This window comes from Scyliorhinus canicula, chromosome 14, assembly GCF_902713615.1.
Source record: "Scyliorhinus canicula chromosome 14, sScyCan1.1, whole genome shotgun sequence".
In the NCBI taxonomy this organism is placed as follows: domain Eukaryota; kingdom Metazoa; phylum Chordata; class Chondrichthyes; order Carcharhiniformes; family Scyliorhinidae; genus Scyliorhinus; species Scyliorhinus canicula.
In genome coordinates this window covers 32110683-32137809 of record NC_052159.1, presented here as the reverse complement: position 1 = coordinate 32137809, position 27127 = coordinate 32110683, and the positions used below count along the sequence as shown (strand labels likewise).

General features: G+C 44.6%; 1 protein-coding gene across 5 annotated transcripts in view; it reads right to left on the bottom strand.

Moving 5' to 3' along the window:
- The window catches only part of LOC119977436 (F-box-like/WD repeat-containing protein TBL1X), a 418532-nt gene that overhangs the window by 255952 nt on the left and 135453 nt on the right, over positions 1 to 27127 (bottom strand). Inside the window, exon 1 of one of the 5 annotated variants that reach the window (XM_038818345.1) lies at positions 5520 to 5774. The exons of 3 other annotated variants lie outside the window; for them this stretch is intronic. The gene's annotated coding sequence lies outside the window, so the exon portion shown is untranslated. Of the gene's footprint in view, positions 1 to 5519; positions 5775 to 27127 lie in introns of those variants that run through there. One more of the 5 variants, XM_038818344.1, reaches the window with a different exon arrangement.

Sequence of the window (27127 nt, the reverse complement as noted above, 5' to 3'; positions counted from 1 at the left end):
GGTCAACAGAAACAAAGATTTCAATATCGACTGCATAACATTCCACATGTCACACTAACCATTAATCAACAAAGAAACATCACTGTTCCATATTGGTACCAATACAAAGCTATATCAGCTCATTTGCACAAAAATATTACACGGTATCACCCCTCGCAGGTTCCTCAACAGAAATGGAGGCTAACCCGGAGAATGTGTTATCATGTCCAGACTTTTGTCGTAGAAATGATCTGTCCATCAGCATGTGACTTCTTCCATGTATCAGTACCATTCGCCTCGCCCAGGAGCCGCAGCTGTGCAGGCCCTTCCACACGGCCCAGTCTAGGCTAGCCCCGAGTCTGCCGCTGCCAAAACAGGGATCGAACCCTGTGCCTTTGGCACTTATCGGAACCAGACACTAACCATCTAGCCAACTGAGCTCACCGGCTCTCCAATCTGCACATACCACCTCTCAATTTGAAGTGTTACAGGACCATTACAGTTAGTTTTAATGTTGAGAAACCTGCATAACAAAAAATAATTTGTGAAAGATCTTCTCTCAATCTCAGTTGCACGTATTTTAGTGTGCCGGGTGTTCTGAACTGCTGAAAGCTTTCTTCCTTACTGGGTGATTAAATATTTCTCAGGATAAAACAAAAGCACCATTCAATTTGCAGCCTGTTATTTGCAAAGGCTTTAACAACATCCATACTTGTGTGAGAGAACAGACAAAACACAGTCTCTGGTGAAATGGTCCATATTTTTCTTTTTTTAAATTTGGCAATGTCGTCAGGCATTCCTGGCTTACAGGCCAGACAGATTTCTGTAAAAAGGGCTAATTTGCAGAGGGACTGAAACCGGCAACAGCCGGAAAGCTGACTTTAATTGTCACCGCAAGAATATTTTGAAATGTTGCAAAGACTCAACCCAGAACACATCTTTGAAACAGTTCCAAAACATGTTTATTGTGAAAATTACAACATGCTCACGTGGCAGCTGCCAACTGTGATATCCCAGTAATTGGCTCGCTTAGTCCAGAAATTTCCAATTACATTGGCCCCCTTAATTTGTTGACTGAACACTGATCCATTTACACAGCCCTAACTGCTTGTGTATTTGTAAGTGTTTTGACATCACGTCATTACGAGAGTAAAGTATTCTCAGCTGCAGTCAAAAGGATAATGGCGTGAACCTCTGTGGCCAATCATCCGCCAGCTATTCCCTAGGTTGGCTTAAATGAATTCCAGTATAAATTCCTGTTTAAGACCCATGCATACAATTACTGTAACCAAAAGGTTAGTATGGGTACAAATTTACTAACAACTTTTCCACACATCAACTAGACAGTAACTTGAGTGATTAAATTCTCTGATCAATCAGGTTCAAAAACACGATTTGAAAGTCTGTATTTAAAGGTGGTTTTATGGTCAATATAAACTACTGGAGAGTGTAGGGTATAATTTACTTATTGATTTTGATGAGGCGATTAATCCTTTATCAGTTGATATGATCCAAATCCTACAATAAATGGTTTAGTTCAGTTTAGACACGATGCTGACAATATGCTGTGTATTTTGTGTCAACTCCTCACCTGAAACAAATCATTCTGAACACTCACTTTGAATGTTGGTTGTTAAGAATGGTGAGCTGCACTGTGAGCGTCTTTCCTTTATGATTTATTTCTCTCCCTCTCCCTTTCATAGCATAATGAAGAGATTTTGTAGCAGCAGAGAGCATGGTGAGCAGAGCGGAGGATGTTGGACAAATCACGGTTCAGAGTTTGCCAGATGTGAGCTGTAAAACAGCCATCAAGTCTCTTCAAACATATAAATATCCTAACAAGCAACAGGATGTTAAATGGGCGACAGAGGATGGCCAGCTGACATTAATACATTTGTTCATGTGGGCAACACGGTGGCACAGTGTTTAGCACTGCTGCCTCACAGAGCCAAGGACCTGGGCTCGATTCTGGCCATGGGTGACTGCGGAGTTTGCAGATTCTCCCCGTGTCTGCGTGCGTTTCCTCCAGGTGCTCCAGTTCCCTCCCACAATCCAAAGATGTGCAGGTTAGGTGGATTGGCCAGGATCAATTGCCCCTTGGTGTACAAAGGTTAGGTGGTGTTACAGGGGTAGGGTGCTCTTTCAGATCGTCGTGCGGACTCGATGGGCCAAATGGCCTCCTTCTGCCCTGCACGGATTCTATGATTATGATTCTCTCTATCTTTTGTTTAATTTTTTTTCTCTCCTTCCTTTGTGTATTCCTCTTTCTGTCTGTGAGACTTTCAAGAATCAGGTCGGGCAAGAAACGAATATGTTGGTGGGGAGAAACCAACAGTTCATGTTAGTGGTGAAGACCCTCCAGTTTCCAGAGGATCTTCACTGTCAGCATGGATGCTGGGACAGTCTTGCTTCCATTACAATCTGTTGTTTTCTTTCCAGCACAACAAATACAAGAAATTACCATCACAGTCAACACCAGTGGGAGATAAGAAAGCTTGAGCAGGATATTTGGATATCACAACATCAACAATAACAACCTGTATTTATGTAGTGCCTTTAATATAGGGAACCCCCCCCCCCCCCCCCCCCCCCCCCCCACCCACCCAGCATTATCAAACAATATCTGCCACCAAGTCACGCAAGAAGCTATTAGGGCAGATGGCAAAATAGCCTCGTCAAATAAATGAGATTTTAAAGGGGCCTTAAAGCGAGAGAGGTAGAGAGATGGAGTGATTTCAAAAGGGAATCCCAGAGCTTAGGGCCTTGGTAGCTGATGTCATGGCTACCATGTGTACTAAATGCATGGATGCGCATGAGACCAGACTTGGAAGAGCACAGCTAACTCAGAAGATTGTAGTGTTGGAGGGCGTTACATAGGTAGGAAGAGACGGTCACCATGGAGGAATTCGAAAACAAGGATGGAAATTTTAAAATCTTGCCGTTGCTTCAGCAGGTGGCACAGCGGTGATGGATGAATGAAATGGTCTCATTTTTGCAGTAGAGGTTTTGATGACAAGTTTACAGAGGGTGGAAGATGGCCTGAAGGCATTGGGGTGGTCAAGCCTAGATGTAACAAAAGCATGCATGGTTTCGGCAGGTGGTCAGTTGAGGCAAGAGCAAGTGGTGCAATTTATGTCAGAGGCTCACCTGGGGGTAAAAAATGACGCTACGGTTGCAGCTGGTTTTTTTCTGCCTCAGACAATGGCTAGGGAGAGAGTTGGAGTGAAAACAGAAAGAGCTGGGTGAACTCAGCAGGTCTGGCAGCAGCTGTGGAGAGCCACAGTTTACGGGGTGATTTTCAGCCCATGTTAGCCATCAGTGGGAACAGTGCTGCGGACGGAAAATCCCACGAGAATCGGAAAACACGATTCTCGGGGCAAGGCCGTCTCCTTCGATTTTCCGCTCCCCTCGCCAGTGATATAACCGTGATTCACATCTAGAAAGGGCGGGAACCTCACTTAAATACATTTTAATAAACTTATCAAGCAGCACCCCCCCCCCCCCCCACCGGTAACCACCACAGGATTTCCCCCTCCGCTCATTGAATATTCATACCTCGTTCTGAAAAATGAGAATCTGGCAATGCCAACCTGTGCCAGGGACAGACCCCTGCAGAACTTGTGTTATGTTTGCTGGGGATGCGCTTGTGGTTGTTGGGGGTGGGGTGGGGTGGGGTGGGGTGGGGTGGAGTGGGGTGGGGGGGGGGCAGCGATATGAGAGACCCAATGCTGAATGCCTGTTTGGGGAAGGAGGCACAGTTCCCCTGATTTACATGGTGGTGGTGAGGCCTTGATACGCGCGCGCGTGTGCATGTGAGAGGGAGGGGAGGGGGTGGTATTTTCTGTGTGGGACGCCATTTATAAAGGGTGCCACGGTCTCAGTGCAATGACCATGTTGGCTCTATCAGGACCCAACCAACTACAGTGACAGAGTTAACCATGCCCCTGAATTTCTTCTCCCCCCAACCCAACGTTTCAGTTCTAATTGATCCTTTTACCGAGCTGGAGTAAGTGGTGAGGGAAAGGAGTTAGTAGTGGAGACCAAAGACAACAGTTTCTGTCTTCCCAATATTTAATTGGGGGGAATTTCAGATGTTGGATAAGCAGTCAGATTCAGACATGGGGTAGGGGTCAAGAGAGTAAAATGGGGTACTGTCAGAATAAGTGTACAAACTGACAATGTGTTTTTGTACACTGTTGCCAAGTAGCAGTATGTGGGTGAAAAATATAAGAGGCCCAAGGGTAAATCAAGAATCATAGAATTTACAGTGCAGGAGACCATTCAGCCCATTGGTCTGCACCGACCCTTGGAAAGAGCACCCTACTTAAAGCACACACCTCCCCCCTATCACCGTAACCCAATAATCCCACCTCACCTTTTTTGGACACTAAGGGCAAATTATTATGGCCAATCCACCTAACCTGCACATCTTTGGACTGCGGGAGGAAACTGGAGCATCCGGAGGAAACCCACGCAGACACAGGGAGAACATGCAGTCTCCGCACAGTGATCCAAGCTGGGAATCGAACCGGGTCTCTGGAGCTGTGAAAGCAACTGTGCTAACCACTGTGCTACCGTGCTACCCAAATCCTTGGAGGCTGCCAGGGTAACAGCCTGGAATTGGGGAAAAAAGAAACCAATGCATTGCATTGCCTCTCTTTTTTTTTAATTTAGAATACCCAATTATTTTTTTTTCCCAATTAAGGGGCAATTTAGCATGGCCAATCCACCTAACCTGCACATCTTTAGGTTGTGGGGGTGAAACCCACACAGACATGAGGAGAATGTGCAAACTCCACACGGACAGTGACCCAGAGCCGGAATTCAAACCCGGGTCCTCAATGCCAAAGTCCCAGTGCTAACCACTGTGCTACATGCCACCCTGGCATCATCTTTCTACGACTGGATAGGTAAGAATGGAACTAAGCAAGTGCAATCGGATGATGGTTGGAGGGGGATTGAAGGAGAGTGGAGCAGTCAACGTACCAACGGCTGCAGTCAGATTGAGATGGTTGAGCTGGGATGGTTTACTACTGCCACAGTCACACACGATGTCATTTGTGACTTTGATACAAGCTGTTTTGGTACTGTGGCAGGGACCACCCCTGGAGTGAGATTCTTGATAAATATAAGAACTGATATTCATAATGGTGACGTGGCATCATCTCATTTCACAGGTCTCTTTTAATGCTTCAATAGTGCGCATTCACTATGGGAACAACTCCCCCTTCGGGGTTAACACATAATCCTACAGAACTAATACATTTCAAGGGGGGGAAAACACTAAACCCGTGAATGTTAAAGTCTAACCAGATCAAGGATGCTAGTATTCAAAATGTTTCCTCGCCAAAATTCATTTGATTGATTTACAAATTAAACTAAAAAACTGAAGAAAATATATATTTACCGTACCCACACAATTCACTTATAGCAAACCATTTGGCAGCACAATTTCATTTCTAACTCTTCCTTTTTCGGCATTTATTTTACCTAAATTTGAATTACAGCACGTTTCAAACAAGAGGCATTTATTTTTTTACCTAAATTCGATTAACAGCGTGATCCAAACAGCTATCCAAACCATTTTGTAGTGGCAGGTCAGGGTTCTGTACGTTTCATTTATAAGACAAGGGAATCCACATGCAGACTATTGCATGATCAAAGTCTCATTTTCTCCTGAGCAGTCAGCCTATGACAGGATTTGCAAACAAGGCAGACAGCAGCCATTTTCTCTTGGGCTGCTACACTGAACAAACTAGATTTGAAGTGCTTGATAAGCGGCTGTGTTCTCTTCCGTGCCTGCAGCAATCAGGAGGAAAAACAACCAATCAACCACAAACAGGTAGCAACCACAGCCATTTTTGTCCTGGCGCGCCTCTCTTGCAGCATTATTCACAGCACAACACAGGGTGGCTGGGGGGGATGGGATGGGAAATGCTGCAAAAAAAAAGATCAGTTTTCATTCCACTAAGCCCTGCCTAGCTGGTTAAACAAGAAACAAAGATGGCTACAGACTTGGGAGAGAATATATGAGCTTTATTATTCCAAGAAAGTATAAGTAGAGGAAGGATTTACACTGCCATAAAATGAGCCTTCGACCTTCCCATCTTCTGTTGCAAATGATTTGAGGCCATCTTTGTGACACACATTATTCTGCTGGTTTCTGAATACATTTGATTCCAGTTACACACATACCTGATCTCAGCATAATTCTGCTCCAAGTGTAACACTGTACTTAAACCACTTCCTATTTACTCCGAGAACATGAGATTCTTAACCCCAAACATTTAAATACTATATAGCTATACCCTGACCACACTAGCAAACCGTGTAGTCCCTAATTAACCCATAGTTATCACAGCACAAGTCAATCCTATTGTCAAATGTCACCGACAGGCTGCACTAAATTTTCAAACGGATTAAAGCGAAGTGATGTGCAAGACCCAACATCAAATTTACACACAGAAAGGTACAATGTCATGATTATCAGTGAAATGCATTGGTGGCATATTATATATTATATAATTTGTATATTATGTAATTTATCTCAGTTTAATAAATCCAATGTTGTCACAGGCCACATTGCTTCTTGCGATAACCTATTTAATTCCCTCAAATTATTCTGACCATTACCATCCTCAGCACTTCACTCAGGTTCACAATGTTCTCGGAATACACTGCGCTAGTTTCAATACAATATAGTAATTTTACATGCCCGCTATTACACTTTGCTTAAGAGTCAGCCACGATACCCACAATTTATACTGAAAACATCATCTCTGCAGCAGGTATGTTCGCTCCTGCTGTCCTTGAAGCAAGGGCACTGTTGTTAAAGTGGGTAAACACAGCAGCCAGTTTGCACTTGGGAAGAAGGTACCACAAGCAGGAGATGAGATGGAATGTCTAGCTCATGCAGAAAGGGCTGAACAGACTGAGGTGGCACATTTTCCTCGCATCTACAAAACTCTCAGTCTGCCCACCCGAAAGCGAGGGATATTAGAGACTTATTATGCCCATCACTCTGGCTGATTTGAAGGGAGACAGGAACAGACATGATAAGAAGTACATTAAACCAAACTGAGCATCGAAAATGCTATTTTTCTTAAAAGTTCCTTCAGGACGAATTATTGCCTTTAACAAGGAATATCACTCCATGTTAGAAAGTATAACGCCACCATCCAGACTGCTTTTGCAGAGAGCTTCCAGTGGACAAAGGGCCTTATTTACATTCAGCTGGTCAGGTCTGCAGTTGAGGAATGGCCGTCTGTGTACGCTATCAGAAGAATGGCCAGTCCTTGCAGTAGCATGCTCCAAGAACAAGTCTGGAGAAATGCATGACGGTAGTGGGGTAATGATTGTTATATAAAGAATTTAACATTATGAACACAGCATGTTGAAACCTGTTCACACATTTGTCTTCACAAAAGCAGCATTAGGCACATTCTCCCCGTGTCTGTGTGGGTTTCACCCCCACAACCCAAAGATGTGTAGGGTAGGTGGATTGGCCACGCTAAATTGACCCTTAATTGAAAAAAAAAGTTAATTGTGTGCTCCAAATTTATTTTTTTTAAAGCAGTATTTGAAATTTGGTCAAAAACCAGCAGGGGGAAATCTAGGGGAGAAATGAACTGATGTCCTTTTTGAAGGCAAAACATGGGTCTTAAAATTTCACCATGGAATACTTGAGCCAATGCTTATGTTTTAATGACAAGTTAAAGGGCGAACCCTATGCACTCCTATGTCATGGTAATACGTATGGAAAATTGGCTTTTAAATTCCAGCTTGCTCACAAATTCATCTGAGTAAGGAGGTAGTGGGTCGAAGCCCCATTGTGGGAAGCAAGCTAGCACATAATCCTACCCTGCTATTTCACAGTAGTATCAAGGAAGTTCTGCATTGTCAGGGGTCATCTGTATTTTGGATGAGGTATCGAACTAGATCTGCCGGTTTTTGACACATCAGGTGGATGTTAAATATTCCACGACAGTTTGTGAAGAGGGTTAAGCAGCTCTCCTCATATTCTGGTCTACAGCCTTCCAACACCACCAAAACCACAGTGAGTGGCCAGTCAATCTCATCTGGTGTTTGTGGAACATTTCAATGTAGAAATTGACCTTTCTGTACTCTCACATTTTTATTTTTTTAATATAAATTTAGAGCACCCAATTCATTTTTTTCCAATTAAGGGGCAATTTAGCATGGCCAATCCACCTAACCTGCACATCTTTGGGTTGTGGAGGTGAAACCCACACAGACACGGGGAGAATGTGCAAACTCCACACGGACAGTGACCCAGAGCCAGAATTGAACCTGGGACCTCGGTGTCATGAGGCAGCAATGCCACCGTGCCATTGTGCCACCGTGCTGCCCCTGTATACTCACATAACAACAGTCACTGTAATTTGTTGGTTGTGAACTGCTTTGGGACATCCCAAGGCCACAATTAGAGCACAATGAAGTGTTTTCTTTCCTTACCAAGTCATGGTTAACACCCATATTTTGATTAAACATGTAGAACAGGAAACATAAAACAACAAGGAATAGAGGGTGGTGCAGGAAGAGACTGAACCAGACGACTAGTTTATCACTATTGTGCTTAATCTTCTTTAATAGGCAGAGTCCGTAACACAGACTCTAATTCACTTTGATAGCTGGTTCAGTAAAATACTTTGCATAAAACTGAAATGCCAATGTATTTGCAATTTACAGGAAACTTTTATTCATATTACAGTATGCAGCTATATATGATTAAGAACTGTCTTTCAAATTGTAGTTTCCAAGATATCATAAAGTTTCCCTGCAACTGAGGTGTCATATGCTGATAAACCACAATGTGAAGTGGAAACCATCTATTTTTTCCTTATCATGATAACCGTAAACCACAAGTATGATAATTATGCTGAACACCATAACACAGCTCCTGGTATTGGACCACAACAAAGAATACATTTTCAGGGGAAAATGGTAGGATTATATAGAGGTGCATGTGAGAAACAAAAGATACCATCAAAAAGTACCAACTAGCTCAACTGCTGCATGCGCAAACAGAGGCGATGTTACTGGCTTCAACAAGAGCTTTTTACATTTTTTTGTAATCCACTTTCACGCGAAGAAAAAAGTACAAACTTGCATTGTACATTTCCGAGCATGCTAAAGTATTAAGACTGCCAATTAAATACTTTATAAAATGCCATCGCTATTGTAAATAGAGAAACAATGCAGCCATTTTTTTTACATTTCCGAGATCCCACAAACATCAATGAGGTATATATCTGTTTTTAGTGGTGTTGATTGAGAAATAAACATCTGCCAATGGAGCAGGAGAGCTCCTCTTGTCTTCAAATAGTGTCATACATCTGCCAATATAGCAGGAGAGCTCATCTTGTATTCAAATAGTGCAGTTGAATCGTTTATATCCATCTAAGATGGCAAATGGGTCTCCAATTAATGTATCACCCAATAGAAGTGAACCTGCAACAGTCAACCTAAGTTACGCACTCAATCTCTGGAGTATGCCTGGTAGACATAACCTTCTGATCCAGGGAAGATTACTTGCGATGGAGCCTAGATAGAAATCTTGGGCTAAAATTTAATCCAGAGTAAGTTTGCATTGGAAAACCACAATGATTTGCATTATATTGCATCCTCAATGTCGAAAGAAACATGGCTGGGTTTTTTCTGAGGCACAAGGAAAAACTGAATACCAAAGCCAGAGGAGGAAATATTAGGAGGGTGGTGAGGGATGTGGGAATTTAAGGAGAATTTTAATGGGGCTGGTGAGACAGAAGGGTTTAGATAGAGAATTCAATGGCACACCTGAAACAGTTGACGGTATGATCCGTAGAATCCCCCAATGATGGGGTGAAAGGAGAGGAATGTGCAAGAGGCAAGAGAGTCGGGGAGAAGGAGAATCCAGGGAAATGGATTTTATAAGCGGAGTAAGTTCCAGTGATAGGGTGGGGGAAGGCCATGAAGGACTGTAAACACAAACGTGAAATTTTAAAGTTTAAGAAATTGAGGAACAGGGAACTTTGTAGGTCAGCAATCATAGGAGTGATAGGTGAGCTGGGCTGGGTGTGGGATGGGAAACGGAACTTTGGTTAGAAAGTGGCGTTTAGGAGGCTGACGAGAACGGGCAGGTGGTTAAAACACCTTTTATTGTGGTTGATCTTAAATCGATTGGTTTGGGAAGTAGCAGGCCAGTGCTAAAGTCGCCACAAATAATAATAATGAATGGAAAATATTTTTGTGAAGTACTATTAAGTCAGCTTATTCTTTTAGCTTTTCCAGCTCACACAGCAATGCTCTTTTTTTTCATTAGTTTAAGTCTGAAATAATCCCAGATACTGGGCGGGATTCTCTGAGCCCGCACCGGGTCGGAAAATTGCTTGGGGGGGGGGGGTACGAATCCCACCACACCGCTCCAACGCCGTGCCGACGATTCTGCGGCGACCGGAGAATCAGCGCTATTCGCGTCGCCGGTTGGGGCCATTGAAAGCGGCCGCAGCGATCCTCCGCACTCAACGGGCCGAGTTCTGCCGGCGTCATTCACATATGATCCTACCCTGCGGGAACTCGCCGTTCTGGCAGCGGGGGCCTCCATGATGGCCAGGCCCGCAATCGGGGGCTACCGATCGGTGGGCGGGCTCATTCCGGGGGGGGGGGGGCTATGAACCTCTGCGCTGGGCCCCAATAGGGCTCCGCCATGTTGCCCGGGGCCAGCGTGGAGACGGCCGTGGACTCGTGCCGGCCGTATAGGGCCGGCTTTCGGCTCCGGAACAGCGCACAGCACTCCAGCAAAGTTCTAGCCCCAGAGGAAAGGGAGAATAACTGAGCCTGGAGGCTCGGTGATGCCGGTGTCGCTTGCGCCGGTTTTGACGCCAGCGTCAACACATGGCCGGGATTTCAGAGAATCCCGACCACTGTCTCTATCTGGTATGATGACAAGCTTTTCTGAGGGAATGAACATCCAAATCATGCAGTAAAATAAAAACATCTTTTAAAATAGCCGCATAAAAATACTGAATCAAAGTAGTGGCAAAATGAATTCTGGCAATCCTTGAGCACCCACAATTCTCTTATTGGCATTTTAGGACAAGAGATGCCCCAGAGTTAAAACTCATGGTTCTTTTCTTGTTGCAATTCCAGTTCTACTTTTACCCACTGACTTTGCTGTCACTTCTGCAGGAACCAGGCATTCAAATGAGGCCTGGTAGTCAAAATCGTCCAGCGGGCCAGTCAGATTAATTTCACACTGGCACCCCCATCCCCCGATACCCCAATTTCCTGGCTGAAGTTAAAATCGGGCCATTTATTTCTATTGATGTACACCGGGGCACAGTAGCACTGTTGCCTCACAGCGGGTTCGATTCCCGGCTTGGGTCACTGTCTGTGTGAAGTCTGCACGTTCTCCCCGGGTCTGCTTGGGTTTCATCCCACAAGTTCCGAAAGACGTGCTTGTTAGGTGAATTGGACATTCTGAATTCTCCCTCAGTGTACCTGAACAGGCACTGTAGTGTGGCAACTAGGGGATTTTCACAATAACTTCATTGCAGTAAGCCTACTTGTGACACTAATAAAGATTATTATAATAAATTCCTCCAGTGACAATCCAGAGCCAATGCTCATAATCTTGAAAGCCTCTCTCAGATTTTTCCCTTAACCATCTGTGCGGTGGTGGAAAAAGTCTCAGTTTTTCATGTCTTTCCTCGTAACATCAAAATCACATTCCTGGAAACAATCCAGGAATTCTTCACTGTATCCTTCCTATCATGGGGTGCCCAGAACTGTTACATTTTCAACATATTCTCTGACGAATTAAAAATACTATGAACGCAATAGAACTTTGTTCCCCACGGCTGGTCCAAAGATACACAACAGATCTTAACTAATTTCCCGCAAAAATTCACTGAATGTTATTAAATCCTGCAAACTGAAGGCCAAATTGGCATCAAAGAAAATCATTACTAGTAGGCCTTTCTTACGATTCCACGTGTGGCCTTTGTTGATGACAGTCAGAGAAATTATGTAATAATACTGCCATTCACTAGCCACAAATATGCTGCTCTTATTAGCGGTAGTTCCAGAATCCTGATGAGATTAAATTGAATGAAACTCTTACTCTGTATTTGAATTTAGATCACGTGAAAGGTTGAGGGAGCTAGGGCTTTTCTCACTGGAGCGAAGAAGGAAAAGAGGTGGCTTGATAGAGGTGTACAAGGTGAATAGAGGCATGGATAGAGTGGATAGCCAGAGACTTTTCCCCAGGGCGGAAATGGCTGTCACGAGGGGATATAATTTTAAGGTGATTGGAGGAAGGTATAGAGAAGATGTCAGAGGTAGGTTCTTTACACAGAGAGTGGTGGGTGTGTGGAATGCACTGCCAGTGGAGGTGGTGGAGTCAGAGTCATTAGGGACATTTAAGCGACTCTTGGACAGGCACATGGACAGCAGTAAATTGAAGGGGTGTAGGTTTGATTGATCTTGGATTAGGATAAATGGTCAGCACAACATCGTGGGCCGAAGGACCTGTATTGTGCTGTACTGGTCTATGTAACCTGGAACGAACAAAACGACTATATCTTCACATTGTTGAAACACAACTACTTTTTTAAAATATAAAATTGTACATTAAGTGTGGAGTAAATAAAATAATTTGTCTTGGTGTCATTAAGGATTGATGAGTCTCTCTGCTCACAAAGCTTGCCTGAATGCACTCATGATTTTGTTACTAAGTATCAGCCGATCGATGTAATTTGCAAAGTATGATTACAAGCTGTTAAGGAGGATAAGAACTCGTCTAACCTAGTAAGGAAGATCATCAATTTTCATAATAAGTTAGTTGACTTTTAAAAAGATTATCCCCCAAGATTCAAAATATGGTAATAGTATTCACTGTAAAATGAAGACATCACAGGCAAAGCTCCCTCAAGGACATTGGGGTGTCCTAAATGGTTCCCACCTATTACATCATCGTATGGGTCCCGACTAGCCTAAGCTAAATTCTGCAATGGATTGCAGAAGTCTAATCGTGAAAAAATGAACTGCTGCTTAAAATAACCTTTCTAAAAGTCCCACAATGTTCCAAAGAACCAAATGAGGGAAGAAAATGACTAAAACAATATTGCATTAGAAGATTGAACAGAACATGACACTCCCTTACTCATAGACTGGGCAACACCTACAAAATTCAAGACTTTCTTTTATCTCACATTTTTGTGCGCACCTTAATTCGTTTTGAAAAATTTTGACTTTGTTATTTTGAAGCAAATCTTGAAGTAGGTCTTCTTCAAAATAACAACGATCAGTCATGTAAATAAAAAATACTTTTTTTTCCAATGAATTCTCGGTACTCGCGTTATACCACCTTGTTTTGACATTCTCTTTCCTACTGATAAAAATCTAGCTCAGCTGAGCTATTCTTGAGTACCACTGTCATATTTTTGGGGATGATTTTTTTTTCCCCATTAACTTACTATAAAAATTGATAGGCTTCCTTTCGAGGTCAGACAAGCTTTTACCCTCCTTAACCAACTGGGATCGATATGGCAAACACTTAATTGTGATAATTAATTGTTTTTGGACCAGATGGTAGGAATTCTCTTCAATTTAAAAGTTTTCAGGTGTGGGGGCCATTTGCGACAGCTCTCTTGTTGGGCGTGTGCCTTGTAGTGCAACCTGCAAGAGGTGGCTAATTAACAGGCTGCCTTTGCATTCACCATCCAATTAAGAGCAGAGGGTAGCCCAATGGGAGGGCTAATAGATCTGGGGGAGGTGGGCATGGAGGTAGATGGAAAGCGCGAGGATGCTTCAAAATGAAGGCACTGTCGAAAGGGCTCCAAATAATTAAGAGGTTCCAGGCTAATCAGTGTGGAGGGGGAAACCAGTAATACTTTGGCCACAGCTCTGCCAGTTTCAGCTTTGCAGTTCAGTGGTAATGGTACAGACAGCCACTTCTGATGTCCTTTGGCCGGCATTGGATTGCTGGGCTCATGAAATGGCGTGGGACCGGTGCGTCTTCCATAAAATGTTAGTGCTGCGCACAATTAAGGTTTAGCGACCGTTTTAAATACATTGATTGGCTATCCCAGGCAAACAGGTGGGCAGCTGCTCCAACAGGTTTGCCTGCCTCTGTGAACATCTCCCAGAGGTGGGAACACATCTCGACCTAACTTTCCACTTCCCCAATCCCGCTTCCAGGGCAGCATCCATGGGGCGGGTAAAATTCAGGCTGATGTCTCTTCCAACACTTCTGTAATCCCCCTTAGCTTAAACTGGTTGTCCTGGTTGTGTCCTGTTTGTTTTGGTGTGACAATGCAGTACCTCGACAGATGATCGTCCAAGAAATGTTCTGAGAGAGTAAACACTCGTCATTGCCAACCTATTAGATAAGGAAGCACTTTGGATACATACACAAAATAAATGTAAAATGGCACATGGTTCAAAAGGAACACATCAGAAAACATCCTGAGAATCTGCACTTCAATAGTGTTAGAAATCAGTTTCCTTTCTATATATCTGGATAGTTTATTACTTTTTCACTGTGTTGAAGTACAAGCAAAGTTTATATTTTATATATGAATCTCTAAAAGAAAGGAATAGTGATAAAGCTCTCATGAAATAAAATCAGGCAATAAGCATAATTGGCTCATTCAGTTTATTCGCCTAACTGATGTACAATACCTTCCTGCAATTGCTACACCATGGTGTGACCTCTGTCAATGGAGATACTGGTCGGGATTCTCTCATCATGAGACTAAGTGTTGACGTCGTCGTAAACGCTATCGCGTTTCACAACAGCATCAACATGGCCTCAGGAGCAGCGATTCTGACCCTTACAGGTAGTGCCAGCATGGCACTGGAGCGACCCACGCCACTCCAGCTGCCGATAACGGCATCAGATGGGCGGCGCGAGTCTGCGCATGCGCAGTGCGACCGGCGCCAATGCGCGCACACGCAGTGCGACCTGCGCGCATGCACGGTGGCTCCCTTCTTCGCGCGGGCCCCGACGCAAATGGCGTAGGGCTACAGGGGCCGGCGCAGAGCAAAAAGAGGCCCCCAGCCCGAGAGGCCGGCCCGCCAATTGGTAGGCCCCGATCGCGGGCCAGGCCACAGCGGAGGCCCCCTCCCCACCAGGCTGCCCCCGGATGGATGCACGCCGAGGTCCCGCCGGGTAAGACCACACGTGGACGGCGCCGACGAGACTCAGATTATTTTTACGGCCGCTCGGCCCGTCCCGGGCAGAGAATCGGCGAGTGGACCGGTGTCGGGGCGGCATCGCGCGATTCGCGCCCGGCCTTACGATTCTCCGGCCCGACCTGGACTGAGAGAATCCCACCCACGGTGTACCAGACTGCTAAACTTTTGATGATCCTTTCTAGTGCATACTGTAATGTCCCTTGACCAGACTAAGCATCTGAAAGCTTGCCTTAACACCCAATTGTAAACTGAAAGAGAGCGCCCTTCTTCCTTACGTGCCTCATTGTGTCTTTTTCTGTTGGGCTCTGATGTTTATCCCTCATTCTCCTTCAAAAGAACTGTATCACATTTTATTACCACCCAATGAAAGTTTCGCAGACATCCCCGTGGAAACGGTGATTGAATGGTCACATGTTTTTTGTATGCTGGCAAAATAGCTCTTCCAATTTAGGTAGTCAGTGGATTGTTGGTCGGCAGACGATTTTCTATATGAGTACACTGTCAGATATCTCTGCAGTTGAAATATATGTAGGTGAGGCAGACTTGTCATTTCAGCTACCTCTTCATGCTGTGGTGGAAGGCAAAAATGGCACTATATCTACTGCAGTCACCTGTGCAAAATGTCCATGATGGTGATCTTTACTGTCAATCATGCTGCATGGATGGTTGATAGTTCTTACACACACTGTTGGATGAAATGGTCTACCTCAGTCACAGATTACCAGCTCAGCCCGAACCACATCACACACTGCTCCTCCATCGCACCTAGGTAGCTGAACCTGTTGTTGGGCTCTGCTGCTTCATCAATGCATTTGTTACCTCTTCTGGCCTGATTTACCACCTTCCAGAAGTTTCAGCTCACACAAAACTCTTCTGAATGCATCCTGGCCCACAACAATATCCACTTATCTGGAACCCTGTACTTCCTGACCTACCTCGGCTCCCTAACTCCCAAATTATCCTCACATTTAAATCCTTTTTAGGCCTCAAGTCTCCAATATTTCTGTAACATCCCCCCCCACCACTTACACTCTCCATTCCTATGCTTTCTTATCCCCGCTCCCTTTCCAGGTGGACCTTCATTTATCTAGCCCCAATCTCTGGAATTTCTTCCCCATCAGCTGCATCATCTGCTTCTCCTTTAAGATCCTCTTTAAAACCCAACTCTTTGGCTAAATCTTTAGTAATACTGCCGGTATTCCTTTCTCAACGTTCATTTTAGTCTGATTATACTTCTGCGAAGTGCCTTGAAGTGATTTTTTTACATTAAAGGCACCATATAAAATCTTGTTATGCTCCTTTGTGAGGTACCTTACAATTACACCATGCATCAGAAAACTCTGCTCTGTGCTATTCATTCCCGCAAGGGTTGTGGTGATACTTTGAAATCTTGTTCTTCGCTCATCTGACTAATAGCAGGTGTGACTGAGTTCCTCTCTCATACTTTTGTTTATCCTTTTGATTATTATTTTTTTTAATTTAGAGCACCCAATTATAATTTTTTTAATTAAGGGGCAATTTAATGTGGTCTATCCACCTAGCCCGGGGATGAGACCCACACAGACACGAGGAGAATGTGCAAACTCCACACGGACAGTGACCCGGGGCCAGGGTCAAACCACTGCGCTACCGTGCCGCCTAACCTTTTAATTCTGTATGAATTTCTTCAAACTAATCTTTAACAAGACCCCAGCGTGCAAAAAGCTGCGCCCCCCCCCCCCCACCCAATTGTCACTAATATCCCTGACTCCACCTTTAGTAAGACACTGTTGCAAATCCCATCAGGACTTTCCACCACTCGTCACGCAGAAGCAGTGCACTTCACACTGTTGTCGGTGTGCAGACTGTTGTAGGTGTGCAGTTCAGACACTAATATTTGTAAATTTAGGAAAATGTGGCTCAACCTCTGAAATATTACCTGAGCTCTCGTGGAATTGCTATAATTTAGGTGCACAGTCCATACTGAATGACTTACAGTAAAAAAAACCTCTAAACTGAAAGGAAGATGCAACTGGATTGTGCAATCAGAGACAGTAATGCCAGTCGCACAGTGATTTAGAGAGAAATTCAGTGTTCCAGATTTAGAGTTAAATCCATCCATGAAACCTATGCTACATTCAGAACACGTACAAATTCAATTTCATGATTTCAAAATTAAGGACGTTTTTGCCTCTCTTCAATGTCAGATCCGTTGATACGCATTTAACACACAACCCAAATGCCACCCAATCGCCCATTAAGGACCTTTTTACAAAGTGCCTTAGGAGGGGCGGCACAGTGGTGCAGTGGTTAGCACTGCTGCCTCAGGGCGCCAAGGACCCGGGTTCGAATCCCGGCCCTGGGTCACTGTCCGTGTGGAGTTTACACATTCTCCCCACGTCTGCGTGGGTCTCATTCGCACAACCCAAAGATGTGCAGGATAGGTGGATTGGCCACTTATATTGTCCTTAATTGGAACAAAAGAATTGGGGCGCTAAAATGTTTTATTTTATGAAGTGCTTTAGGGAAAGATAGTATAGCTATCTATAATACATGCTCTTTGTTTTCAGCAAAATCAATTTCCTTATTTGTTTGCATCATCATAAAACGGTGATCGATGCACCAATAAATAGATTTTTGTGTGTTTACAATGCAAAAACTGCCATGCTGCTATGGAAGTTGGAGATAAAACATATAACATCTATACCCATGCTTGCGCTTCACACACAACCAATCTATAATTATATCATAAATAACAATAGTCTGAAAGGGCATTTAAAAATAAACGGTATTACATTTCATTTTGAGATCATCATCTCCAAATACTATCAGCATTTGATGTTAACACTGCTTAGTGGGGCGGCACGGTGGTTAGCCCTGCTGCCTCTGGCGCTGAGTACCCGGGTTCGATCCCGGCCCCGGGTCACTGACTGTATGAAGTTTGCACATTCTTCCCGTGTCTGTGTGGGCCTCAACCCCACAACCCAAAGATGTGCAGGTTAGGTGGATTGGCCACGGTAATTTTCAAAAAAATTTTTTAAATAAATTTAGAGTACCCAATTCATTTTTTCCAATTCAGGGGCAATTTAGAATGTTCAATCCACCAACCTGCACATCTTTGGGTTGTGAAGGTGAAACCCACGCAAACACGGGGAGAATGTGCAAACTCCACACAGTGACCCGGAGCCGGGATCGAACCTGGGACCTCGGCGCCGTGAGACTGCAGTGCTAACCACTGCGCCACCCTCACGGTAAATTTCCCCTTAAGTTGGAAAAAAAAATAATTGGGTCTTCAAAATTTTTTTTAAAAGGGAAAAAAAGTTAACACTATTTAGTGGCAAGGAAACTATATGCCACATGCTAATCCTCTATTAGTAATATTGCTGTAATTCTCTGCTGTACCACTAACAATGGATTTTTAAAGATTTTGTCGTGGCACACAAGATCTTAGACGTGCAACAGAGTTTCATGGCAACATACTTCCAATATCATATTAAAGTGAACAAAAATAAAAATTGGTCTCCCCTGTGCCTAAGGGAAGAAAGCTGCAAGCAGACAGTTTGAAGTTTCTGTTTTCTTTCAATCTTGCATCTGTAGTAGGGTTGCCACCTGCAGCTCCAGGCAGTGTATTTGCATGGAATGCTGCAAGTAACAAATGTACACATCTACAGACTTTTCCTAGGGAACAAGACAAACATCAAGTGTTACTGGAAGACAACCAACTCGGCGAAAGGTCCTCTTTGGTCTGGCCGAAGCTTGCTAGCCTTCCAGTGCAAGGAGCTGTCCATCACTGAGTGTTGCAGGCTGACTCATTCCAAGGTTCCAGGACTACATGTTTTGGGGGTGCATGGAAGCTTGGTCCAGCCATCACTAAGATTCAGGGGTGAGAGTCCACAGATTTGGGCCATCCCACCATCGTACTGCAAAGAGCAAGAACCGCTGGGCTGGATGTACCAGAAAACGTTCACAGACCATGTAAATGGAGATGTAAACTACATTGTAGGTGGTGTGAGGCACCCAAGACTGTTGCAGTGAATTGTATTGTAACATCCCTTCACAAAATTTATGAATAAAGTATATTTTGGGAAAAAAACATTCCTGGTATGTGATTTTACTTTGACCTGCTGAAAGCTAATTAAATAGAGGTTTTACTTGTATGTTGAAGACATATTATTTTACTCCAATAGGACATCATGGCCGGGATTCTCCCCTACCCGGCGGGGCAGGGGGTCCCGGCGTAGCGGAGTGGCGCACCTTTAGGGGCTAGGAATTCTCCGCACCTTTAGGGGCTAGGCCCGCGTCGGAGTGGTTGGCGCCACGCCGACTGGCAGCAAAACCGGTGCCAACAGCCTTTGACGCCAGCCGGCCGGCTTCGGGGCTGGCCGAAAGGCCTTCGCCGGTTCGCGCATGCGCCGGTGCGTCAGCGGCCGCTGACGTCACCACCAGCGCATGCGCGGTAGGGGGTCTCTTCCGCTTCCGCCATGGTGGAGGCTGTGGTGGCGGCGGAAGAAAAAGGCACTGGCCTACCTGCCGATCGGTGGGCCCTGATCGCGGGCCAGGCCACCGTGGGGGCACCCCCCAGGGTCCGATCCAAGAATTCCACCCCATTTGTGAAGTAAAACTCACTGTAAGATCTCCCAAAACTAATTTCAAAATTAGTTTTTCCAAAAACAGTGGACCTGAAATACCCGTACCTCTGCTCCAACATACGGTGCAACGGGACATCTGACCATCTGCAGAAAAGGAAGTGGACCCCATTTAAAATTGTGGGGAAGGAGTAATTTAAATATTAGAAGATTCCTATCTTAGTCCTGGCTGGTTAATCAAAGCAGTCTTTTGTATCTCGTGATGGAGTTTGAAGCTATCACTGGGCTAGCAGCCAGGATTAATTGTTCTCTCATCTTTGCCTCAAGTGGACACCTGGACAAAGCCTCTCGAACAGTGTTTTTCAAGCCTTTTTGCCCGGGATCCAATTTTACCAACCACTGTTCCTTCGTGACCCAACATTTCATTTATCTTTAAGGTGTCACGTGAGCCTGCTTTGATCTCACTTGCTTTGTTACTCAATGTTACATTTCTGATAATGACCTCAGCTGATGATTTAAGGGGAGCACAGTGGTTAACACAGTTGCTTAACAGCTCCAGGGTCCCAGGTTCGATACCCGGCTTGGGTCACTGTCTATGCGGAGTCTGCATGTTCTCTTCGTGTCAGCGTGGGTTTCCTCCGGGTGCTCCAATTTCCTCCCACAGACCAAAGATAAGCAGGTTAGCTGGATTGGCCACTCTAAATTGCCCCTTAGAGTCCAAAAAAACAAGCTTGGGTGAGGTTACTGGGTTACGGAGATAGGGTGGAGTTGTGGGCCTAGGTAGGGTGGTCTTTCCAAGGGCTGGTGCAGACTTGATGGGCCGAATGGCCTCCTTCTGCACTGTAAATTCTATGATCTCACTGCATCCTTTGAAAAAATCAAGAGCTTTGTCCTCGAACTTGCCTTTTAAGTGCCTTTGAAGTTTTGAGGGTTATCATCTTTTATTTGCCAGTGCTTCCCTGCATATAGCACACATGAACTTTGATCCTGATTTGCAGTGGCACAATTAACAAACCCACACCTCAAGTAATCATCTTTATGCAGCTTTATTCCTGTTTTCAGCTTCTTCTTCATGGCTTGTTCACCAAAGACCCTAGAGCTCACCACCAGCATTGCTGGCAGCTACAAAATGGAGGAATCTCTGTCACGCCCAGAACATGTGACATCATCATGACCTGCTCTCTGCCGCCGCTCCAGGCAGGAAGACTCCAGCTATTTAAAAGAAAAAGTCTGCACCTGGGTCAGCGCACTGACATCAGGAGGAGGTGTTCTGCCCCTCTGCACATTTCTGAGGGGGCACACATGTGCGGAATGGCTGGCATTCGGAAAGCCAGTCGCGCCATTGGACACTTGTTCCCACGAATGGAAATGCCATGACGCATGGGCCGGCGACCCCCCCCCAAAACACCGATCCCCCCCCCCAAAACACCGATCCCCGACCCACCAGCGGGTCGTGACCCGTGGTTTGAAAATTACTGCTCGAAAGGCATCTGCTCACAAATTTATCTCTTGGGGCCTTCGCAAGTAAAGCAGAGTTCTAGAACTAGATCAGACTCAGCTGGTCCAGGATTTGCTGGACTTAATGCTGGCATATTGGGTGGATTTCTCAACACAGCCCAGGTTTGCTTACAGCCATATGCCAAAAGCAGTTATATAATCAATTTCTGGGGTTGTGTGAAAAATCCAGTCACCCACTTGCTGATCAGATTTCCAAGGGTTTTTAATGGGTGGAAATGTGGTAGATCCAGGGTTTGCCAGAAATTTCAGATCTCTGGGTTCCACCCTGCCTCTTCACCCCAAAAGGAATTGAGAATCTCAGGTTCCACCCTGCCAACCTACACCACCAAAAACAGCTTCTTCCCTGCTGTTACCAGACTCCTAAACCACCCTCTTAAGGACTGACCTGATTAATACTACACTCCTGTATGCTTCACCCAATGCCAGTGACTATGTATTTATATTGTGCACCTTGTGTTGCCCTATTATGCATTTTCTTTTTATTTTCATGTATTAAATGATCTGTTTGAGCTGCTCACAGAAAAATACTTTTCACTGTACCTCGGTACCGTGAGAATAAACAAATCCAAATCCAAACCAGAAATTGCACGATTCTGGGTAATCCACTCTGCCTCCCTAATCCACTCCAAATTTTGGTCCATTAATGTTGTAATTCAAAATAGTCAAATTATACTTTACGATGTGGGATAATCATTAAATGAACATTCTTTTGCATATTGCTACGTTGTCATTTGGAGGATGAAAAATACACAGAGCAAGATATAAATGTATGCTAACAATTTTAAGGTTATGTACGATTTAAAGCACTGTGCAGATGCGGATACTGGGCAGAAAAATCGAGTATCTATTTCATGCTCTCAACATGACTCTAGGAATAAAAGCCATGGCAATCTGCTCAAAAAGCCAATGTGCTCCACTGCAAATAGAAAGAATTCTCCAACCTGTTGTCAGAGATGAGTTTAATCGTTTCAAAACATCCAGTCTTTTGCCAGTCAGCAAATCCAGAAAAGAGAGATGCATTTAAATTACAGTTCTAACATTAATGCTAAGTTATTTCACTTTCCCTGCCCCTACACTTAGTGTAAAAGAATCTAGTATCCTGGTCTGATGGATACCAGAAAGAAAGTAAGGATGTGAGAACAGAATTTTGCGCTTCTTCATTTCAGAGTCAGTTTAGAATTTCACACCCAATTTGCACCACACTTGGATTAGCGTTTTACCTCACATTGTGAAATCGCTACAAAACCTCGAGTAAAATTGCCTATTGACCTCGAAAGTATTGAGTACAACCCTCTATATCCCCCTCCAGCCCAATCCCTTTCCTTCGGAACACCAAAACCTCAATATCTGCCATCAACTGAACAACACGCCAATGCAACTTTATTTTTCCTCAATTCCTTAGAAAGTCATCATTCAGATCTGAAATAAGATATAAGCTTTGAACGTATTTGACCCAACAACCTTTATTCACTTATGAAGCATGAAAAAGTCAAAACTTTCACCTGCCAGCCAACACCACAAAAAACGTCCTTATTTCATGCCAAAACTTTAAACAGTGCAAGAACAGGAGTCAGGAATGAGGAAAAGACCACTTGGCCCATGAAAGTTCATGCGTGCCGAAGCACTTGACCAATTTCAATGCTGCAAATTATTTGTGCAGTCCCCGATATTTAGTGATGTCAGCGTGCTCGCTGCTACCAGTCATCATTCAAACTTACGGCTCATTTAAGCAGTGTAGCCTGCTCAAAACAAAATGCATTTTTGCTGTCGCTAGGAGAAGTTGGGATAATTTTACAACTCCGTGCTTCCGGCAGGGGGCCTCACCTGCTGGGAGCCCATTTTGGAGGTACCAAGCACAATTTTCTGATTGCTTAATTTTACGGTTGGGGAATCATCCATAGCCGTGCAAAGTCAAAAAATTACTTTTAGCAATGCAACTGAAGGACTAACTGTGGTGAATGTATTACGGCAACCATTCACCACTGTATTGCATTGTACAATGTTGTTGCCCTTGTGGGCTCCACGTATGGATCATTGTATTATATTGCACCGCATTGTATCATGTTGGTGCCCTTGTGGGCTCCGCCCCTGGCTCCGCCCCCTTGGGGGAGGTATATAGATCTGCTGTCCTGCAGGCGGCTCTCAGTGCAAAGCAGTCGCAGGCAGGCACAATTCTAGATTAAAACCACTGTTCACTTCAACTCTCCGTCTCGTGTGAATTGATGGTCGCATCAATAACAAACAACATCAAGAAATGGTTGGTCGTTGGATCACACTTCCAACGTTCGTGTTACGAATTTTTCGATAACAGGTCTCTCATTCGCCATGTGTTGAGGAAAGGCCAGGTACTATCTCATTAATGATGAAGGGGGCTATGAGTGGAAGGCCATAATGACTAATTACCCCTGAGACATGTTAATATTTTCTAGCAGCTGGCACAGAGCCGCAGAGACAAAAGGTGAAAGAACAGGTACTGCAAGATGGTCATGAGGTAATAACAATAATAATAATCTTTATTAGTGTCACAAGTAGGCTTACATTAACACTGCAGTGAGGGTATGAGGAAATGGGAAGAAAAATAGAGGACGTCAGAGTCTAAAATAAAAGAAACAAAGAGAAACATTTTAACCTTTTTATTTTATGGGTGGGATTCTCCGGCTGCGTTTACCCGGAGACTGGAGAATCGCGCCCAAGGTCAATGGATTTTTCTCACCCTGGCGTTCTTGTGGCGGACGGGATGGGAGAATCCAGCCTATATATCTCTACATGGGCAAAATAAAAATAAGTCTCACAGCAGAATAATACCTGGAACTAGAAACTACATTTTTCAGATAGATGCTCATGGTTGTGGGCACACAAGCACAGTTGTTTACTATGAGCAATGGCACGTGAAATTAAAAACTCATGTAGCATGGAGCAAGAAGCGGCCATCTGAGCTATCATGCCAACTTCTCCATAGACTAGGCATTATGCACCCCTAGCATAAAGTGAAGCCTACCTATTGAATGTCCTGTAGGTATAGGTCTGTTTTTAAAACTCTTCAATTAAGCAGAAAGTAAAGAACATATAGGCCGTGATTCAGTGACCTTGTTTCGCCCGCGTAGACCCGGCTGAATCACACACGGGGCCCAAATCGGGTTCTGCGCCGGCGCAAAGCCTTCCGCGAGTCACCCAACTCCTTCCGCCCAGCACGATCTGGATCTCACCCTCATTAGGCATAATCCAGATCTTCATATATAAGGCCGTGTGCCAAATTCACCCAGTGCCAGGACTCACCGGCCAAGTCTGGGAGACCGTGCCAGGGTGCTGTTTAGTACTGTTCCTCACAAACATAGAACTGTACAGCACAGTACAGGCCCTTCGGCCTACGATGTTGTGCCAAACTAGTCTGAAACTAAGATAAAATCAACCTACTCCCAATCATTGTAGTGCACTCCATATGCCTATCCAATAACTGCTTGAAAGTTCCTAAAGTGTCCGGCTCCGCTACCATAGCTGGGAGTACGTTCCACGCCCCAACCGCTCACTGAGTAAAGAACCTACCTCTGACATCCCTTCTATATCTTCCACCATGAACCTTAGTTATGCTGCCTCCTTGTAACAGCTACATCCACCCGAGGAAAAGGTCGCTGAATGTCCACTCTATCTATCCCTCTCATCATCTTATACACCTCAATTAAGTCACCTCTCATCCTCATTCGCTCCACTGAGAATAGCCCTAGCTCACTCAACCTTTCCTCATAGGACCTACCCTCCAATCCAGGCAGCATCCTGGTAAATCTCCTTTGCACCCTTTCCAATGCTTCCACATCCTTCCTATAATGAGGTGACCAGAACTGCACACAATATTCCGAATGTGGTCTAACCAAGGTCTTGTACAGTTGCAGCATAACCTCACGGCTCTTAAACTCAATCCCCCTGTTAATAAATGCTAATACACTACAGGCTTTCTTCACAGCTCTATCCACTTGGATGGCAACTTTCAGAGATCGATGGACATGAACTCCGAGATCTCTCTGCTCCTCCACAATCTTCAGAACCCTGCCGTTAACCCTGTATTCCGCATTCAAATTAGTCCTACCAAAATGAATCATCTCACATTTATCAGGGTTAAACTCCATCTGCCACTTTTCAGCCCAGCTCTGCATCCTATCAATGTCTCTTTTCAGCCTCCAACAGCCCTCCACATTATCCACTACTCCACCAATCTTGGTGTCATCAGCAAATTTACTGACCCAACCTTCAACTCCATCAAGTCATTGATAAAAATCACAAAGCAGATGGACCAGCTGTAATGGCACGGGGGCTCTCCCAGACCCTTTGGCTCCCCCGAGTGGTCAGGGACAGGGCAGAGTGGTACCTTGGGATCAGCTGGGGGGGGGAGGGGGGGGGGAGAGAGAGAGAGAGAGAGAGAGAGAGGAAGTAAATCAGGGCAGTCTTCCAAAATGGAGCCCCAATCTGCGAGGAGACTTTTCTGCTGCCAAGCTTCAAATCCCTCGAAGTGCGAACAGATCATTTAGCCCATCAAGCCAACGGCCTGATCTTTGTAAGATCTATCCTATTAGGATCACTTCCATGCTCTGTCCCCACAGCTCTGCAAATTCCTCAACCCCGCCTCCCCGTTCAGGTATACTGAGGAAGAATTCAGAATGTCCAATTCACCTAACAACCAAGTCTTTTGTGACTTGTGGGAGGAAACCCACGCAGATGTGGGAAGAACGTGCAGACTCCACACAGATCGTGACAAAGCCGGAATCAAACCTGGGACCCTGGCGCTGTGAAGCAACAGTGCTAACCACTGTGCTACCGTGCCGCCTCATAAAAAAAGTTACCTTTGTTTTTTTTTGCCAATGGCTTCAAATGGTTGGTTACCGAACCTCTTCCACTGAAACAGTTTCTCCTTATGTACTCCTATCAAAAGTTTCTACAATTGTTTCTTGTGCATGGAAGAATGGATGATAGGTGGATGTTAGGTGGATTGGTCATGCTAAATTGCCCGTAGTGTCCTAAAAAGTAAGGTTAAGGGGGGGGGGGTTGTTGGGTTACGGGTATAGGGTGGATACGTGGGTTTGAGTAGGGTGATCATTGCTCGGCACAACATCGAGGGCCGAAGGGCCTGTTCTGTGCTGTACTGTTCTATGTCCAAGGGTGTGCTAGAGTTATTTTTGCAATCACATTGCAAGTGAAGCGCAGAACACCAAGTACAAAATTGTAATGCCTCAAGCAAGACTAAAGATTTTAAATAAATTCTTCCAGCAGCATAGTAGATACGACCGATAGATTGCAAAAGCAATTACTGTGGATGTCGACATATAAGTATATCTTTGAAGCCTTAAGAAATCCCTCCAGTTCCATCGATCTTACCCCAAAAACTCAAAGATGTGCAGGTTAGGTAATTGGCCACGCTAAATTGTCTCTTATTTGGAAAAAGGAGAATTGGGTATTTTAAATTTTGGGGGGGGAAAAGAAAAGAAAAAAAAAATCTGTCCACAAACAGGAGTCGACGTATTCGCAGAGTATAAAAATGAAATGCTGCAAGGGGATGGGTGGCCGCCATTTTGAAACATCATTTGCTTCTGATCCAAAATGTGGGGATCTCTTTAGCTTCCATTGCCTTTGCAACACAGCTTGTGTTGCCTGCTTGATCCTATATGCCCAGTTATAAGGAATTGGTAAGCACAACATGTATTTGTGGGGAGTAAAATTGGGGCTGACTATTGATGCAAGTATAGCATGTCATGGCTGAAAATCAGGGAGGGGGGGGATAAGATTTATTAGCCAAGTCTGTGCATAAACATGGGTCAGAATTTAATGAATAAAGTTTGGGTGCGCGCCCAACCTGGGAGCACGTAAAATCATGTGAAAAG